Source organism: Gavialis gangeticus, unplaced genomic scaffold, assembly GCF_001723915.1.
Source record: "Gavialis gangeticus isolate Ggan-Ray unplaced genomic scaffold, GavGan_comp1, whole genome shotgun sequence".
Lineage (NCBI taxonomy): Eukaryota > Metazoa > Chordata > Crocodylia > Gavialidae > Gavialis > Gavialis gangeticus.
This window is the reverse complement of record NW_017729026.1, coordinates 1872184-1890976: the sequence shown is the minus strand read 5'-3', so window position 1 is coordinate 1890976 and position 18793 is coordinate 1872184. Positions and strand designations below refer to the sequence as shown.

The following is an 18793-nucleotide window of genomic DNA, read 5'->3' as shown; positions in this document are numbered from 1 at the left end:
TGGTCGAAGCGTCAAAACAGTGTTGAAACAGCAAAGCATTTTCTACAAAACTAAATGGAACAGTGCTTTCAAAATGAAACAAAACTCAAAACAAAACACTGTTCCATTGAAACAGCAAAATGGTGCTGTTTTGCACAGCCCTAGTGGTAGTACCCCCACAAGAGTGCTCTGCTTAAGGAACTCAGCTGGGATGTGTGTCATCCAGGTTCAAATTCCTCCTTGAATTTAAATCTCTTACCTCCAAGGGGAGTGCCCAATGCTAGGTTATAGGGTATTTTGAGCTGGACATATTTTGATCTCTCTCTTGTTGAAGCAGTTTCAGAATAACATGTCCAAATATTCATGGGCCACAGAAAGCATAAGAATGACTGTATCCTGGAAGCAAAAACACTCTTCTGAATTTCCACGTGGAATAGCTTCAACATGTGAGATCGCAAATAGCCTGCACAGAGCCCATGTGTGTAAAAGGGACCACCAACTCCTCCTCCTAGCTACGTGTTGTGCAAGGCCTGATTCATCAAGCTTGGTCTGATAATGGCTACTGGACTGGGCTCCATAGAGGGAAGAGTGCTGTACTGAGAATTCTGTGGTTGAAGTGCCTGTCGGCTCAGTGTTGTCAGGACTTGGCTGAAGTTAATGCCTAGCAGCAGAAATTTTGAGCAACTCGGGGGCTTTGGGTCCTTCTAGGATTAAGTTTAGATTTAGGCATCTCAAGTGTCAATTAGGCATTAGAATCTCTTTGTGTACCTAGTCATAAATGGACAAATTTGGCTATGGAACTCCAAGGTACATGCCAAGTGCTTGTGTTCACGGGGCCAGGGGCTTACTAGAGTTCAGGAGAGGATTAAACATGTATAAAGATAATGGGAACATCCAAGTCAACCAATGAATATTTCAAAAATAAAGAAAGAGGAGTTTTGGAAATGCCTCAAGCTTTGAGGCCTAAGGCAACCTTTAACTACTGGAAGTTGTCAGAAACCTCCATGAGGCAGGTTATCACATATATGCTTACTGCAGTTGGCATTGGTCACTGTCAGCAACAGGATACAGCATCATATAGTCTACTTCTTCAACTTAGCAATTCTTGTGTTCCCACTGAATGGTCAGGAGCTTTGTAAGAGTTTGAAAATAAATCAGAAAGGTAATATATTTACTGGCAGTGCCTCTTCCTTATCCAAAATAGAAGCCAAGTAGGAAAATGTGTTTAGCATCATATATATTTTTCCCGGCATATGAAAAAAACACCTAAGATGAGTGTTTCATTATAAAAGTGTTTGATAGTTTGGAGATGTTTTCTATACATTGTTGGTTGAGTAGCAGAGTAAACAGTTGCATAAATGCAATGGATTTAAGATGTGTTAGAATGGACCTTATTTTAAGTGCATGGTGACTATGACAATTTGCATAGTTTTGTTATGAATATGCCAATCTTATATAAAAAGTCTCTCCTTTTTTGTTAATCTTCTGGCATTGCCTAGACAGCAAATAAATTGTGACAGAGGTAGGTCTGATTCACGAAGTTCCAGCTTCTGGGAATTTTCCAACAACTGGGAGTGTTCGGACCTAGGATTTTGGTTCAAGCCCCTTGAAAGGATCCTACTTGAGAACTTCTTCTTCGCATTTAAACTGCACTCTCAGGTTGAGGAATGTTCAAAACCAAGAGTTTTGGCTTGGGCTCATTTCTAGATATTAAAGGATGAAGATGTATGAATGGAGTGAGTATACTTTCTGCTCCAGTTTTACCTACCATTGTGGGTAATTCAGAGCTTTGAAGCATGTTTGACCTGTGTTTTGAGAATACAACTTTTTTCAGTGAAATGCAACTCTGCTGACTCCACCAGTTTGAAATTACTTTCTTGGTTACTCAAGCAGGAAAGTATAAACATTGGAAACATTATTAATAAAACTTTCAAAAAACTTAATTCAGAATGGATTGGACAATAAAGTTTACAGTCATGCACTCCATGCTGTTCTGTGCTCCAAGCCAGCAAGCTAGTGACTAGCCAGATTAGTTAAGCTTCCTCCGCTTCGTCTTGGGCCCTATAACTACTGTGGCAGGTCATTAACCGGCTGGTGAAGTCCCAGCACATCATACATTTATTCTCAAATCCTAGCAGCCGTTGTTGAGTCCAGGAGCCATAAAGAGGCAATTCTGATGTTAGCTGACAGAAAGATAATTTATGCACTTTGTAATTCAAAGGGATTCCAAAGCAACTGTAAACTAATGAAATCTGAATTGCTTTTTTGGAGAATGTTCCTTATTTAATCAGTTGAACTAAGCTGTTAAAAAGATGGTGCAGTGAGCTGTTGCTTTTCCCCTTCCTTTTCTTTCTTTTTTAATTATAAAGAAGATAAATGAGATTAAATCTTATGCTAAAGAAAAAAACCCCACAAAAGTATTTGACTAGTGCAAAAAGTTTATGTTCACATTTTTTAAAATTGTTGTCTAAACTTTGCTGTTGATCATTTCTGGAAAAAAATTAGTAGGCTAAAAGCAAAACCTACTGGAGGCTAAAAGCAAAACCTATCGGAGGTTTTGCTTTTTCTTTTGGAATTTTTTTTTTTAAATCTCAAATGAAAGGGTCTCTTTAATCAGATAATTGACCAGCTGGTAATTTTAGCCCTTTTGTAACACACCAGTTGGCAGGTACAGTGGTACATAACCATGAGCCTTTCCCTCCATTCTCTTTCCCTTAGGGACACTCATAGAAGCGTTTCTGTCTTATCAGTCTCCAGGGACTGTCCCCAAACATTTTGAAGTTCTGAAAAGGAGGGACAGCTGTCAGAGGTAATAACTGCCTGTGGACATGCAGATGGCACTAGAGGTACTCAGCCACTCGATTGTACACCTGAAAAAGATGGGTTTCCATTAAACAGCTGCTTCTTTACCAGACTGCACTGTGACAAACTTGTCCTGGGTCCGAAGTTCTTTACCAGGGTTAGGTGGATCTTTAGTCATGAAGGATGTTAACTTCCCTGAAATGAGTAATAGTAGCTAAGACACCGCTCCGTAAAACATCACATCACAAAAGCCTTGGAAGATTATCCTTTGCAGTTATTGTCTGCTTTTTTCTTTTATTCCTTCTCTACTCATCACATCCACTGGCAGCCATGAATGAAATGTAACATGCTAAATGACTGACATCCATTAAAGCTCCTTGACAAACCTTGGGCCTTATTTTGAAAGGCCCCTGGAAGAAAAAGGATTGTGTGCTCTTTGAATCTGAGGCTGCTGAAGCGCTGCCAAATGTAGGCTGTTCCATTCAAAGGGCTGAGTGAATAAATGAGAATAACATCCTTGGGGACCTTCAGGATCAGTTTACTCTGAAAATGCTCAGCCTTACAAAGGGTCAGAGTCACAAGGTAAATGAAAATGGCTGGGAGGGGACTTTGATGGCCGAAACACTGTAACTGTAGAGGACTTGAAAGAAAACTGTATTTTTAAAAAGGGAGAGAGTGAAAGAGGGGGGGTTGGAATGGCGGGGAGGAGGGGGAGGCTCTAAACTAGAGAGTAACTTGAAGGGAAAGAGGCGAATGAAAACAATAAGAAATAGAAAGCTCCCCTTCCACTCTGGTAATCCATATTAGTCATTTAAAATATTGTGATTTTGAGCACAAACTGAGTAAGAGAGACTCTCTCCCCTTGCCTGCTTCCTTACTGTCCTACTGCTGTAAACCCCTGTGATCTACCCAATAGATAGCACAGCTTTGTTTGAGGGAAGGAGGCTGGGGGGAAGGAAGGTAGGCATACTTAACTCCCAGTGGGAGAGAAGCATGCCTGGGACTTTGCAGGACAAAGCTCTAAGTAACCCAGAAGCCTTGTTGCTCGACTATTAGAAAGGATTTTCTTTGTATTTGGTCTTTCAGGTAGAAAATTTCCATCTGACTTCTGGAGCAGACCTGGAGGGAGAATTACTTTTTAGGGAGAAAGAAGTTGTTTGAGAGAGAGAGAATAGCCTTATGGTGGAGCAGCCACCAGCGGATCTAAGTTTAAGTGATGCTTCCACTCGAGATTTTTTATGCAACTGTGAGCAACCCAACTGAGTGGAAGTCAGTGAATGAAAGCAGGGGAAGCTACTGCTGGTTGGCCCTCATTTACTGTTGGGCAAGAGTGTGCACACATGGGCAGGTACTGTGTAATAGCCAACACTCTGCAAATCTCCCTCCCCATATACCCTTGCAGCAACTTTTTGCCCATGTCCACACCCTCATTCTTCCTGTTTCTCATTGGTCTAATCTATTTAGTTTAACCGGTATGAGTAGTCCATACTTAAGTGGTTGCAGGATCAGGGTCAGAGTTTATAAACTGTTCAAGACAGGAACTGCCTCTCATGTGTTTGTTTAGTGTCTGGCATTTAAGCTCTCATCTTGGTTGGTACTACTGCAGAATAAAAAATAGTAGTGCTAAAATAGCAAATAGTGAATTGTAATAATTCTCCTGTGATCTTGCCTCTGCTGTTTAAAATTCTGGTTTTAGCGTCTCTCATTCATGAAGCTGAAGTTGTAAAGTAAATGTAAATGCAGCTGACGAGGACATAATTGTATAGATAGAGGTTGACTACTACTATACAAACAAAGTAAATTAAGTAATGGGGAAGACACATTCTCATCAGTATATGCAACTGAATCCCCTCACAGTAAAGATTATGCCCTTAGGCCACTGACTGAAAGAAATTTCTCCACAGCCTAGCTGATGGTAAAGGCATTATTGTTAAAGGGTATTCTCTTTTTTAAAATGCTCATTCTTCCAAAAAAACAAGGCCTGTAATGAAGATGGGAAAAGTGAATTTTCCATTGGAGACTCGGAGAAAGTCAAGTCTGCTGGCTTTAGATATTTAGAATCAGATCCAAACATCTATTGAAAGAAATCTTTCCAGTTACTTCAGTGGGGTGTTTATCTTGATACAGACCTCACTTTGTACCTCAGCAACAGAATCTTTATAGATTTACCTTAGTAAGGATAAATGAAATAAAGCAAATAACACAATATCAGGCACATAAGGGAGAATGCATTTACTATCGGAGGTGATATTTTGGAATCCTTGGGATCAAGTTGTAAAACGTTCTGGCAGTAGAAGGATAATTTCTTTCCTTTTTCTGGGTTTGGATAGGGCAATAAGCAAACACCTCATTGATTACTACATCATCTGTTACTTGTGGTCAGGAAAACTCTAGATTTGCATGATGAAACAGGCAGATTACAAAAGCCCAGAATGTCCTTTCAATGGGAAAGTTAAGCAGTTCCAGAAGACATTCTTATGCCACTTATTTATATCACCTGGCCATCTTTCATTAATTACTGGGGGGAAATGGGGGTCAGCTTTATATTATACTAACCACCAAACTCTTTTTAACATTTATGGTATATGCATCATAGCTGCATGGGAAATGATACCGAATCACTGTAACATTTGAGTCCCAGGTATCCATTAGTCTTCCTGGGTTTTTTGGATGCATATCCTTTGGGCTATCTTGTTGCTGACACTTTTACAGGTACACAAAATGAAGGCTGGTGGAGAAAGCAGGAACTTTCCCCCTCCTGTGAACTCTACACAGGAGCTAGACACAGCTGTTCCTGTTTTTCTTCTGCTTTGTGCCTCAGGTGATTTAAAATGGGTGGTGATGTTAATGGAGTTGCTCTCAGGGCACAGTTATGTGAGGTGGCAACACAGACATCCAAAGCAAAAGCAGAATGTTTTGCAGTTCATTTTCATTTGTGGCTTTTGATGGCACTTTTTGTGTAATGATTGAGGATACAGATATGTGAACATTACTCCTCACAACCCAACCCTCAGTGACCGGTGGTGGGAGCACAGGATTGGGACTCAGTAGACCTGCACTCCGTCTAAACTCAACCACTGATTGGTTGGATGACCTTGGACAGTGTGCTTCACCTCTCTATGCCTCAGTTTCCCCATCTTTAATGTGGAGATAATAATAGTGAGCTCCTTTGTAAGGTATGTGATGTTCTACTGCTTTTTAGCCTTGTAAGACACTAGGCATTCCCCTGTTAAAAAACGTTCACTTCTGAACAGGGGAGGAAAGTTACCACACTCACAAGCATGGCTGATAATAGAAACTGTGGAGAAACCAACCCCAAGACTACAGCCATTTGATGAGTACATTGTATGCATTCAATGGAATGGTGGTAATAAAACCCCCCCAAATATTATCTGTTAGTTTCCATAAAAAGGCACATTTCTGTGGTTTAGCAAAGCATAACAACTTTGCTAGCTGCAGGTAACAGGGGTTGTAAAACAAATAAGAAGTCTGAAGGGCTAGAAACTGAGTGACTGTTCTGCATGCTCCCTCTTCCTGGAAAATGGAATAGGCTGAGTGGGATAGTTGGGGAACCCAGAGCCAGTCTAGAGTTGCCTGTGGATCCTGAGTGGCTGACAAGGACGTTTCTGGCCCAGTTCCTTACAGGAAGATTCCAGTTCTCAATGGAAGTAGGCAGGGAAACTCTAAGGAGAACCTCACCAGCGGTGCCTCTTTGAGGTATGGTCTGACTTGGTGATATTTTGGATTTATGTGACACTCTTAATCTAGCACACAATATAACGGAGATGTGGGTAAGATATATTAACCCTATTTTTCACCTGGGGATATTGTACGAAGAATGCATTTGAATGATTTATCTGAAATTACACAGCATATCAGTGGAAAGGTTGGGGAAAAATATAGACAAAGAAAACAGTTTGAGAGTTCCCTGCTTGCGGCACTATATATAAGCCATATTTACATATATGAGTTTATCTACTATACAATTGTATGAGTGTATCTACTCATACAATATATGAGTGTATCTACTATATAAACCTACACTCACACATTTCATAATGTCTGGAAGAAGCAGGAAACAAAGCCAATATACTATGTGTAATTAGGTTTGTTTCTTAAAAATGACTGTTTAAAAGGAATTCAGCTAAACCAAAGACATGAGAAATGACCTAGATTGGGATTTATCTCAATTACTTGTGCCGAGAATCATATAATAGATTTTGTTTGCCAGGACTAGACCTGAAGTGACACATGGAGTTCATTAAAATCCAACTAATGGTTTCAATCAAATTTCTAATAGAACGGAATAGCTAGCCAGCAACTCAGGTCCCATAGAAAGCCGCATTGTACCTACTGACATATAAGTCTGCTGGTTTCTTTTTCCAATGATAGGCAATTTGTTTGCCATATATGTATTTTATTCCTACAAGTAGACTAAGAATGAACAAAAATACTCCATTATACTCCGAAATTATGGGCAGTTGTAAGCAAATCTGTATTTTTGTTTACAGATGAACAATACATATTTGTCTACTCTGCAGTCATAGTGAGACAGATAGGTTGTATTTCCTTAGCCAAGTACCACCATATATTTTAAGCACCAAGCAAGTTATTCTCAAAAAAGTGTGACACAGTTTAGTTTATTGATATAGTAAGTATGTATGTTTTACAGTATTTCTTTCTTGCCTACTTCACTATGATTTTGTAAATACAGTTCTTCAAATAGATAGTTTTCTGTATTTTTAATTGTCTTCTATATTGTTTTGCTGTGGGTTCTATTTTTGTTTTAGGGCATGAGTTAGAGGTCTTTTTCTTATGTGTTCTTCGAAGTATCCGTTTAGTTTATTAATTTTTAAAAATGAGACATCCTGCAGTTCCTTTTCAACATTTTTGTGTGCTGTTAAAATACCTTAAAGAGATCTGGAGTCTCTTTGCAATTGCTTATTTTGGAGTCAGAAAATTGACTGAGTTTTATCCTTTGCTGTGTATACAACTTTAGCCTTCAGAGGGCAGCCCAAGGCAGTAGACCGTCCTTGCATGCCTGAGCAGACCAACATGTGTTTTGCTGCAACCTGAGTAACCCTAGTTCAGAATAAGCAGCAAAAGCCAAAGCTAGCACGCCTCATCTGTCATTGCGCTGAGGATAGCTGAGGCAGCCATATTTAATCAGCATCGAAACCTCCTCCTGGGTGATGTTTGTACCCTCTTGTAATATTTTATTCTAAGCCATTTCCCAGACAGCATTATTGATTCATGTCATTATTCTCCACATAGCACTGTGTGCTTATGCAACATGATACCCAACTGCAGTTCTCTTTATGGACATAACCTCATAACAAAAAAGTAAAATGACTATTGTGTAACTTTTAGACTGTGCCTTGCATGAAATACATGGAAAAGAGCAAACCTATGCCCTTGCATATATATTTTCTGTATTATGTTAATGTATAACAAAAAGATACAAGTAAAATAAGGTATATAGCTTTTTTATTTATATGTGTGAGAACTGAAAATCTTTCCCATAATCATGTGCATAGATATTTTGTGTTTGATAAATTCTGTTGTACTTAGCTTTGGCAATATTAGTGAAAAGCCAATGGGTTATTCCATATACCTTAAAATACTTTGTTTAATCTCATTCTAACCTTCAATAAACATAACTTAGATAGATCTTGAGAGAGAGTTTCATTTTCATTGGGCACAGCACATATCTTCCATAAGCAACTGGCATCCTATCTGCTCCCCTTATCTTGCTTCAGATTCTCTTTTTCCCCTCACTTTTTAGTATCAACTTTCACATGATTCTGTATTGCCCCAGCCCTGTTGTTTCATAGATCAAATCATTTCTGGTAAGAACAAGTGAGTTACTATAAAAGGGAAATATTTGCTCCATGGGCATGGGGGGGTGTGTGTGGGGGGGCCCATTAAAGAATTTTCTTGATGATCCATTTCATTTCCCAGTTTTACTGCTGACAAGATACCCTTCCAAAAAATTCCTTGAGCAAGTGCCACTCTAACCTAATTTTGGGATTTCAGTTTCAGTTAATGTGGTACATTTCCCATCACTTTCCCCTTTCCCAGTTCCCTGAAATAAGGCTGGAACTTTGGTCTATAGAACTCACACATTCAGGCTTCTGAGCTGGCAGGCAACAATATGTAATGCAGGAAAAAACTGCTGATATAAAACCACATTTTTACATCTATATTTTTTCTTTGAATAATGAAGGCACTGTAATATTAGGAGGGGAATGGAATGTTTTTAGAATTGGGAAAGCATAATTCAGGGAAGACAACCAAGTGTCCTTGAAAACACTTCAGGGGATATGTCACATGTAGTCATGGATTTAATGATTACAGCAACTGGGAATGGAGCAGTACCATGAAAGCAGAGCAGATTTCAAAACATAAAAATTTGAGGTTACTGAAGTACTACTGAAACTGCATACTTAGTTCTAGAACAGCAGAAATGTAATCAAAACTATACAGTATGGGCAACTCTCTTAAAAACGTAGGAAGTAGTATACCAGATAGAACCAACAGTGTAGTCCAGAATGTTGACTTGAATGATGGCCCTGACCCTAATTTTCAGGGCAAATGATGAAAAAACCTGATGCAAGAATAACCGGCCAATAAGACGATGTTTCTCAGCCAGGGTGATGCCAGATCCTTTGAAGGGTGCCTCAAGGTGTGAGGAGATAAGCAGATTTATTAAGCAGACAAGCACTAGGGATGTGTGAAATTTCACTGGCTATTTCATTTTGATGCTGTTTCAACTCATTTGGAGTTTGAAGCAGAGAAATCCAAATGAAACGAAGGGTTTTGAAACAGCCTTGAAATGAAATGAGGGCAGTCAAAACATTTCGAAAGTTTCGAAATGTTTCAAGTTTCAAAGCTGAAACTGGGCTTGCCTGCAGGGAAACAAAGGAAGGGGGGGGGGGGGGAAGGGAGGGGAAGAACAGATTGAGGGCAAACCTTGACGCACATGGTAGAGAAGAAGCTCCTGCAGGAAAGGAAAGAAAGGCTCTGTCACAGTTTGGCTGCCTGAGGTGTTTGTGGTACTACCGTGCTGCTGAACACTAAGTTATTATTTTACCTGTTGTTATTTAAAGTGGCCGAGGCTGCAGGGGAGGAGGAGACCTCATTGAGGCACACTACTGTGTCATGTACAGGCCCCAGCACCAGTGAGGGTGCTCCTTAACACACACACTGTTACACATGTTACAAGTTTTGTTTGCCAGCAGCTTGAGGTGCAGTTTCCCAGAAACCCATGCACCTATTTCCTTGAAGCTTGGCAGGCTTCATGCCCTCAGAAGGGGCTGCCACCCCTTCTGTTTTCATCCAAATCTGCCAAAAAATACAAAGTTACAGGCAGTTTCATGCTTCCCTATTATAGCCTATGGGCGAAATGTTGAAACAGCATTGAAACAGTGAAACAGCTTTGACAAAACAAAACAGAACAGTGCTTTTGAAACAAAATGAAACTCAAAATGAAACACTGTTCCATCAAAATGATGAAACAGAAGTCAAAATGAAATGGTGTGTTTTCCACAGCCCTAATAAGCACAGACTTAGATTTACTCCTGGCTGTATGATTTCCCACCCCCTTCTCCTCAGCCCTTCTTCTAGGAGGTAAGCACTGTAATATATACATTCATTTTTGAAATTGAGTGCCACTCAACTCACATAAGTTATGGAGGGGTGCCTTGAGTCCAGTGAAGAGTACCTTGAGGCCAGTGAGGGGTACCTCAAGTCCAAAAAGTTTGAGAACCACTGCAAGAAGGAGAGTTACTTTGTAACTCTCTTCAATCAGTTATTGTTTTACATCCCCAAAACATCAGGGCTTATCTAATTTCTAAGTAGTTTTCATTATGCATAGACAGAGATAAACACTGGAATTGTACATGAATATTTTTGGATACAGATGCCTACAGACACGTGTACATATTACACTCAGATAATTACACAGGTTTAAAAATTAACGCAGGTGAATGTGTGTGTGTGTGCGTGTGTGTGTGTAAAAGCTAATACAAATAGTTAATCTTGAAGCACTGGCACCACTTCAACTATGTTATTGTTACAGCCTGTGATGAGGGCCCTGAGGCTTCTCCATGAGCAGATGACTGAGACTGTAATGTGCAGCAGACTGGAGAGAAATCCATTTGCCATCCAACTGGGGTCAAGCAAGGATCTGTCATTGCTCTAATTCTGTTCTCCATTTTTTGTCCGTTATTTTGGTTCTCATTAATAACCACCTCCCTTCTGGAATTTTTATTGAATACTGAGTGGATGGAGGGCTTTTAAATCTGGGATATTTTTGCTCAAAAAGCAAAGTATCCAAAACAACCATCTTTGACCTTCAGTATGCTGATGACTGTGTCACCCTTGTGCACACTGAGGAAAATCTCCAGATTAAGCTGGATCTTTGTGTAGATGCCTACTGAATTTTGGGCCTCTCTCTCAACATCAAGAAGACTGAAGTGCTTTATTAGCCTTCTCCAGACCATGAATGGGACACTCCTTCTCAAATTATCATTGAGGGAAAGACACTACAAGTAGTCAAGAACTTCCCTGACCTCTGTAGCTACCTCTCTCTGAGAGCAAACGTTGATGAGGAGATCCAGCACAGGATCTGGTGTGAAAGCACCTCCTTCAGAAATTGCTTCCATGTGTTTTTATTGATCACAATCTCAGGAAAGACACTGAGATCCAGATTTACAATGCAGTCATCAAGCCCATTGTCTTCTACAGCTGTAAAACATGGGTGAAATACTGTCATCTCAAGAACCTGGAGAGGTATCACCAAGGATGCCTCTGGAAAATCCTTTACATCAAATGAGAAGATCATTGCACATACACCTGCATCCTTGCTGATGCTAATGTTACTAGCATTGAGTTGGTGATTCTCCAGCACCAACTTTGCTGGACTAGACATTGTGAGTGGATGTCTAACTTTTGACTTCCAAAAAAAGTTCTGTACTCCAAGCTTAGTTGTAGCCTGAGATCTTATGGTGGCCAGAGGAAATACTACAAGGACACACTGAAAGCCTCAGGAAAACAGAAGTCAGAATCAAGAACTAGGAGGAGCTGGCTGCTAACTGACTCCAGTGTTGCCACAACCTCAACCAAGTGGCAGACTGATTTTGAGGTAAAATATCTTGCCCTAGAACCGAAGAAGAGAGGATCGAGGAAGGAAACGGAGAGAAATCCCAGCCTATGGTCACTCTCTCCTGCAAAAAACCCTGCAACTTCTGAAGACAGATTTGTGGCTCAAGGATTGGATTCAAGGCACCTAAAGACACATCACTGAGCCATGGTAGACAACAATGCATTCCCCTAAGTGATTGTGCTGGAATCAGCGTACAAATCTTCACAAGAAATTAGCTTTTCATACCTTCTGGCAGTAGCCAATGAAATGAAGCACAGGAAAAGCATCTGATTGTGCAAATTGACTGTATTTTAAAAAAGCATTTGTGTTTCTCTGGAAACATGATCCTCATTCACCTCTTTAGAGATAGGATCCAGATGCTTTCTTATAGCTAAAAAAAGTTAGTAAATCAATTCTTATCACACAATGCTATTTGTGTCTTTTTGAAGGAGGGCTGGAAAAGGTAATGCAAGAGGGAAGCTGCCCATTCCAATTTATTTAGTGTTGATTCTTTCTACCTTTAGTGTCCTGAAATATTTGTTAATACTGAGATTTTCAAAAAGGCTTTGTAATTTAGAATGCCTTGGTTTTGGTTACCTAATTTGAAACACTTTCAAGACCCCTAACTTGCAGAAAATCAGTCCGTTTGAGGCTTTCTCAGTTGGACCCCCCAAATCACTTGCCACTTTTAAAAATTTGAATAAAATTCAGCTAAATGGGGGCTGGATTATGCAAGACTATTACTATAAATAGTCCCATTGACTTTTCTTGATAAAAACACCAGTGAAGGCTTCACTTTGATGGTATATAATCATAGAATCATAGGGCATTTATACACATACCTTTTCATCCCTCAACATGCTGGAGATCTGGTGGGTCAGAGCAGACTCAATTAATCAAATCTGCTCCATATGCAAGCTGATGCGCACTGTGCTGTGTCGCATGCAGTTGTATAACAGCGAAATGCACATCAGCATACAGAAAATGTCAGTGGAGTGCTTTTGAACACCTCCAATGTTTTTTAGTTCAAACGTGCATTGCCACCATTTTCTCAGTGCTGACATGCATTTTGCTACTTATACAACTGCATGAGACACAGTGCCAGGCCATTTTTAAAAGTGCCTGGCACTGCAGGGCAAGCATGTGTACAAATGCCCATAGAAAGTTAGGGTTGAAAGGGACCTCAGGAAGTCATCTAGTCCAACCCCCTGCTCAAAGCAGGACCATTCCCAACTAGATCATCCCAGCCAAAGTTTTGTCTAGCCAGGTCTTGAAAGGATGGAGCTTCCACCACCTCGCTAGGTAACATGTTCCAGTGTTTTACTACCCTCCTAGTGAGAAAACTGTAATATCTAGCCTACACTTCCCTTGCTGCAACTTGAGACCTTGTTCCTTGTTCTGTCATCTGCCACCACTGACAAAAGTCTAGATCCATCCTCTTTCGAACCCCACTTCAGGTAGTTGAAGGCTACTATTAAGTCCCCTCTCAGTCTCCTCTTTCTAGACTAAGTAAGACCAGTTCCCTCAGTCTTTCCTCATAAATCACATTCCCCAGCCCCCTCACCATTTTTGTTGTCCTCCGCTGGACTCTCTCCAGTATCTCCACATCCCACTGTAGTGGGGGACCCAAAACTGAACACAGTATCTGTACTTACCCACCAGATAAGTGCTTCACAGGCCAGCTTTCATTTGTGCCTTCCCTCTCTGTCTTCCAAATTATTCCAAGTCATTCCTTACATTCACTGTTTTAGAGATACGAAATCCTGAAGTGCAGGATTTTTTTCTTGATGAATATGAATACTCCACCCAGTAGACCTTTGTCATGGACCAGAAATGTGTTGTGCTGGGTGTTGTACAAATACAGGGGGAAAAATGACCCTACCCCAAAAAACTTTTAAACTGACTATATAAGATTGAATACAAGAGATGAACACAGACAGAAGGAAACAATGAGATAATGTAAGGCAACACTGTTTTAGGTAGTGGGGTCAACATAGCAGCAGCCTAATTATTGTCAAGTGCATATTAGGCACTGGGGAAAAGAGTTGTCGGGAGGGAACAAAGAATAGCCCAGTAGCTTTTCATATGTTTATGGGAGACTCTTCCCAAGCATGAGGGACAGCATGAAAGAAAGCACAAAAATGGTTGCTTGAAAATATAACAAGTATGAGATGGAAGCTGTCATGAGGGACAAATTAGAGTTGAGAGTTAGTGAGACAGGGCTGGTTCAAAGTTACTAGAAAACTTGTCTAACCATTCTGCAGTGGAAGTAAATTATCATGTTGAAGGGTGGATTCACATTCATTGGCAGATTAAGCATCATCTACAGGCTAAATCTCACTTTCTGTTCATATGCCTCCGTGGCATGCCTAAACTCTTTAGCTGTGTAACTGCAGATTTGGCACTTATGCACCATTTGGGATTCAGTGTAGCTGCATTCATCCTGTGCTTCCCTACTGAGCCTGCTCAGTAGGCTGCACTTTGGCTGCATAAGTGCTTGGGCAGAATACACTAGCCTAGGTATATGCATCATATCAGGCAAGTCACAAAAGTTTAAGCATAAAAGTTACAAGTAGCAGGTGTTAGATACTGGAGGAGAGACCTCTTACCTTTTACTCCAATAGCTTTGTGACTAGGGTAGTTTCCCAGGATGCAGGGGATCTAGGCCCCTATGGCCCAGAGAGGATGTGAACCTGCTTCTCAGGGCAGTCAGGAAAGGAAAATATGTAGTGTCAGAAGCAGGGTGAATATGTGTGTCGGTGACTTGTGCCCCTGCCCCCTATCCCAGTGCTGTTTATGCAATGTATAAATGCAAAGGGCAGTGAGCCAACTTTAAAAGGGCTTAACTGATATAGGAATTAAAGTGGATTTGAACTCCTAAGGTACTTAGGGTTGGTTGGAAACACTATGATAGAAACACTTTCTGTTGGAAAACAATTTAATCAAAATCAAGACGCTTTCTGAAATTGTGTCAGTTTTACCAAAATTACATTTGGGTTGGGGAGAAAGGGAGGAAAAAGCTTTTAACAACCAAAAAGAACTTTTGAACATTGTCAGAGTAAAACATTTCAGCTTCTTCTTTCAGAACGTCTCTTTGTTGTTGTTTTTTAAATTGTCTATAATTATAATGTTATAAATGTGAAACAAAACCCATGGATTGGCCTAAACACAACATTTGGATCAACTGGAAAAAAAGTTTTTTTCATAGTTTTCTTTCACAAATGTTGGGCTTCTTTCCAATCAGAATTTTCATTTTCCTCTTAGATGTACCCACCACATACCACCTCTTTAGTTCCTCAGCTTGCCTGATAAGGAAGTCTTTTTTGAAAACCCTTGTAATTTTTTGGAATATTTTTCCAATGAAAGTGTCAGAAGTAAACAAAGAATTCTAGTTCCAGCCTTGTTATTACCATTTAGGAAGACTATTGCAGTTTTCTGAGACATCGCTTCTCCACAAAGGAGTCCAAATACATATAATCTTTGCTCTTGGCTACTAATTGCTGTTAAATTTGCTGTCCACTAATACAACTTCAGGCATTTTTATTTTTGAAGTATATTCCTTCCTCCATTATTAAATATCTATGCTATTTAGTGTACCTACCACTAAATAATATGGTTTAGATCATTAGAGCACTACATGATCTATATGCTTATCTGCAGATTGAAGGGACTACTTTAGCAAAAAGTTGTTTAATCCATGACCTTTTTGATAAAGAATTGCAAAGAAATGTCCAGGGATCAGCATTAGACTGGTTTATTTAATATTTTTACTATTGATAAAATGTTTATTTAGATATGTATAGCATGATCATTAAGTGTGTTTATGATACTGAACTGTTTACTAATGAAGATATAGTAACAATATACAGAAACTAGAAAGGCGAAAAATAAAATGGGCCAGAAGTAAGAAAGTAGTCTTATAACAGTCCACTAATAGAAACAGTGTATGGCAAAGGCATAAATGAAAACTGCATCTTTGCTTGTGGACAGCATATTAAATATGATCTTGTAATTGTAATCAGGGACTAAAAAAATATCAGGGTTAGTTTGGACTGAATACATAAAGGCATTTTTCATATGTCATATTGGTGTTAGGTCATATGCAGAACAATAATGATTCTGCATCTGGAAAATTGCAGTGTAACTCAATATGGCTCAATTGATTTCACAAAAACACCTTTGACAGTTTCCCTCAGAACAAAGCCAATGCCAACATTGCACCAATTGCTACTAAATGCCAATTTCCTTTTTTCCTGAAATTTTGCTTTAACATGCCCTGTGAATGTTCGTCACCAAAAATGATGATCATTCAGGATCAGAAAACTAGGAATCAATTTAAAAAAATCTTTCTCAGCTCATATTACTTACCTATGGAACTGCCCACCAATTAGCAGGATAACCCAAATCTTGCCTGGTTCACAACATGATACAAAAATCTCTTCCCAAATGTTCTGATGCAAAGGCCACTGAGGTCATTCTCTCATTAAGCTTTAAATTAGAAGTCCTACAGAAGAGGAGCCTACTAATGTTCATATGGACATGCATAATGTCTTGCTAATACAAGCAACTTACAGGTTTGTATTGCAGATCTTCTCCATGTCAATGCACAGAGCATAAGAACTGTTACAAGCCTCATCTGCAGAGTCTTGGCTCTTTAGATTAGGCTGTAGCAATTCTTGCTGTTAGGTCTGGAGATTTCCCTTCAGTCACCATAGGATGTATTGGTCAAGGGGTAGCTGCTGCATTAGTAAAAGGGAAGGGGAAAAGATTTTGGTCCAGAACCTCACAGGTATTCAGGTGTTGAACTCCTGTTGAAATCAAAGGAGTTAAGCAACTAAATACCTTTTGGGCCATTGGAAAGAAAACAAGCGGAGCTAGGTTAAATAGCAACACTTAGTATGGACACCTGACATATAAGACCAAGTAATATACTAAATCATTAAGATAATTTAATACATGATATATTTTTAGAGAAGCATTTTCTCATTTATAATATTTTATATATTGTAGAATAGATCTGAAAGTGCACTTATGAAAATATGAAGCATAAGATAAATTCCAGTGATGTCAAGTTTCCCTATTGTTTGGATTAAACTTGCCCCTCATTACAGTCATTTGTTCTGCATGGTCAGGGCTGAATTCCATATCTTGCTTTTGGCAGCTGAGAGCTATTATTGGGCTGCAACATCTGTTTCAACAACAGTGGGTCCCTGGTCAGCAAAACTAATTAAAAAAGGAGTCCAGAGTCAAATACCATGACCTATCCAGTATATGTACGTGTAAACATGGTAACTATTGGAATAATGACAACTTTCATATGTTTGGAATAATTCACAAAATTATGACAAGCGGTGAAAAGACTCAGCATTATTCTTCATGTCACACTGCTATAAACAATATGGCTATAGCAGAATAGCTATGATCTAGGAAGCATGGAGTCAGCTTTATGTATGTAAGTGTTCCCACTGAGCTCAGTGAGACTACTCAGCTGTGTAAAGTTCCTCATGGGAATGTTTGTAGGAACAGGTTTCAAGCTTTTTAGATGCTTTGCTAGAATTTTGGCAATGCTTGGCAATGGTAATAACCAGTATTATCAACTGTATATTACATAATGGCTCTAATTTACTATGTTCTTCCATTTCTCCATACTGTCAAATTTTCATTCAGCAAGTCAAAAGTAAATAATGCTGGTGAGTTCCTGCCATGCTAAATACTTTTATCTGACCTAATGGGAGGAGCTGATGTTTATACTGGGTTGATTAAATGAGATGACCTTTCTGAGAAGGCAATAGACAAAATCCTCAGGACAGCAGGAATAGGAAGTTGCAAAAGTATGAATGTTTTTTGTTAGAGTGATGACTGACATAATTCAAAACATGACTGTTTCTTTTCTTTCTTGGTTCACTAATGAGTTCTGAACTGCTGAAAACATAATGGGGACCAAAAACTCTGTGCTGTAGATACATGAATAAAAATATATACATTTAATCTAAATGTGGGCTGTCTCATGCTGAATCTCATGCAGAGGCTTAAAAGGAAGCAAGGACAAGCTACCTCAATTCTGGTTGCAAAGGAGTAAGTGGGTATTATGCACCTGATACTTCTTCGTGGAGAAGTGGACACAGAGTTTCCATGCTCAGCAAAGTCCTTTCCTACCTCACTTGTACAGTATAGCCCAGAGGCAAATTACCACTCTGTCTCCCTTTTCTTCTTCCAAGAGCAAGAAAGAAGCAAAAGTGCATTTTGTATCTCAGATTTATAGTTCCTTTCCTAAGGAGCACCTAATTAGTGATGGCTAGAAAATGTTATTTAGAGGTTTACTTTTGGGAATTGGCTTGTAGATAAAGTAGATATACATTAGAACAATGGTCCATGGGAATGGCAAGAGTTAATTGATTTCTAAAAGTCTGTTTGTGACAAAGTTTCCTTTAAGGCCCACTGTGTCTGAAGCAATCAGACACACAGGCTGGGAAATTTAAGACATGAACCACACTGTTCCATAACATGAGATAAGGTGGCATTAGGTCATAGTGCCAAACTGGAGAGCTGTTGGGATTTCTGGCTTTGGTGAACAGACTAAATTAGGAGGCCCGGTAAACAACCAAATTAAGATATAGATGTTAGGGTCGGAAGGGACCTCAATAGATCATCAAGTCTGACCTCCTGCATAGGCAGGAAAGAGTGCTGGGTTCAGATAACCCCTGCCAGATGCCTATCTAACCTCCTCTTGAAGACCCCCAGGGTAGGGGAGAGAACCATCTCCCTTGGGAGCCTATTCCAGATTTTGGCCACTCTAACTGTGATGAAGTTCTTCCTAATGTCCAGTCTAAATCTGCTCTCTGCTAGCTTATGGCCATTATTTCTTGT

At 39.6% G+C, this 18793-nt stretch overlaps 1 long non-coding RNA gene across 1 annotated transcript in view; it reads left to right on the top strand.

The window, feature by feature from the left end:
- Positions 1–3286: 3286 nt before the first annotated feature.
- LOC109299755 overlaps positions 3287–18793 on the top strand; it is a 29051-nt gene continuing 13544 nt past the window's right edge. The window contains exon 1 of the long non-coding RNA XR_002097989.1: positions 3287–3363. This is a non-coding gene — a long non-coding RNA (uncharacterized LOC109299755). The remainder of the gene's footprint in view (positions 3364–18793) is intronic.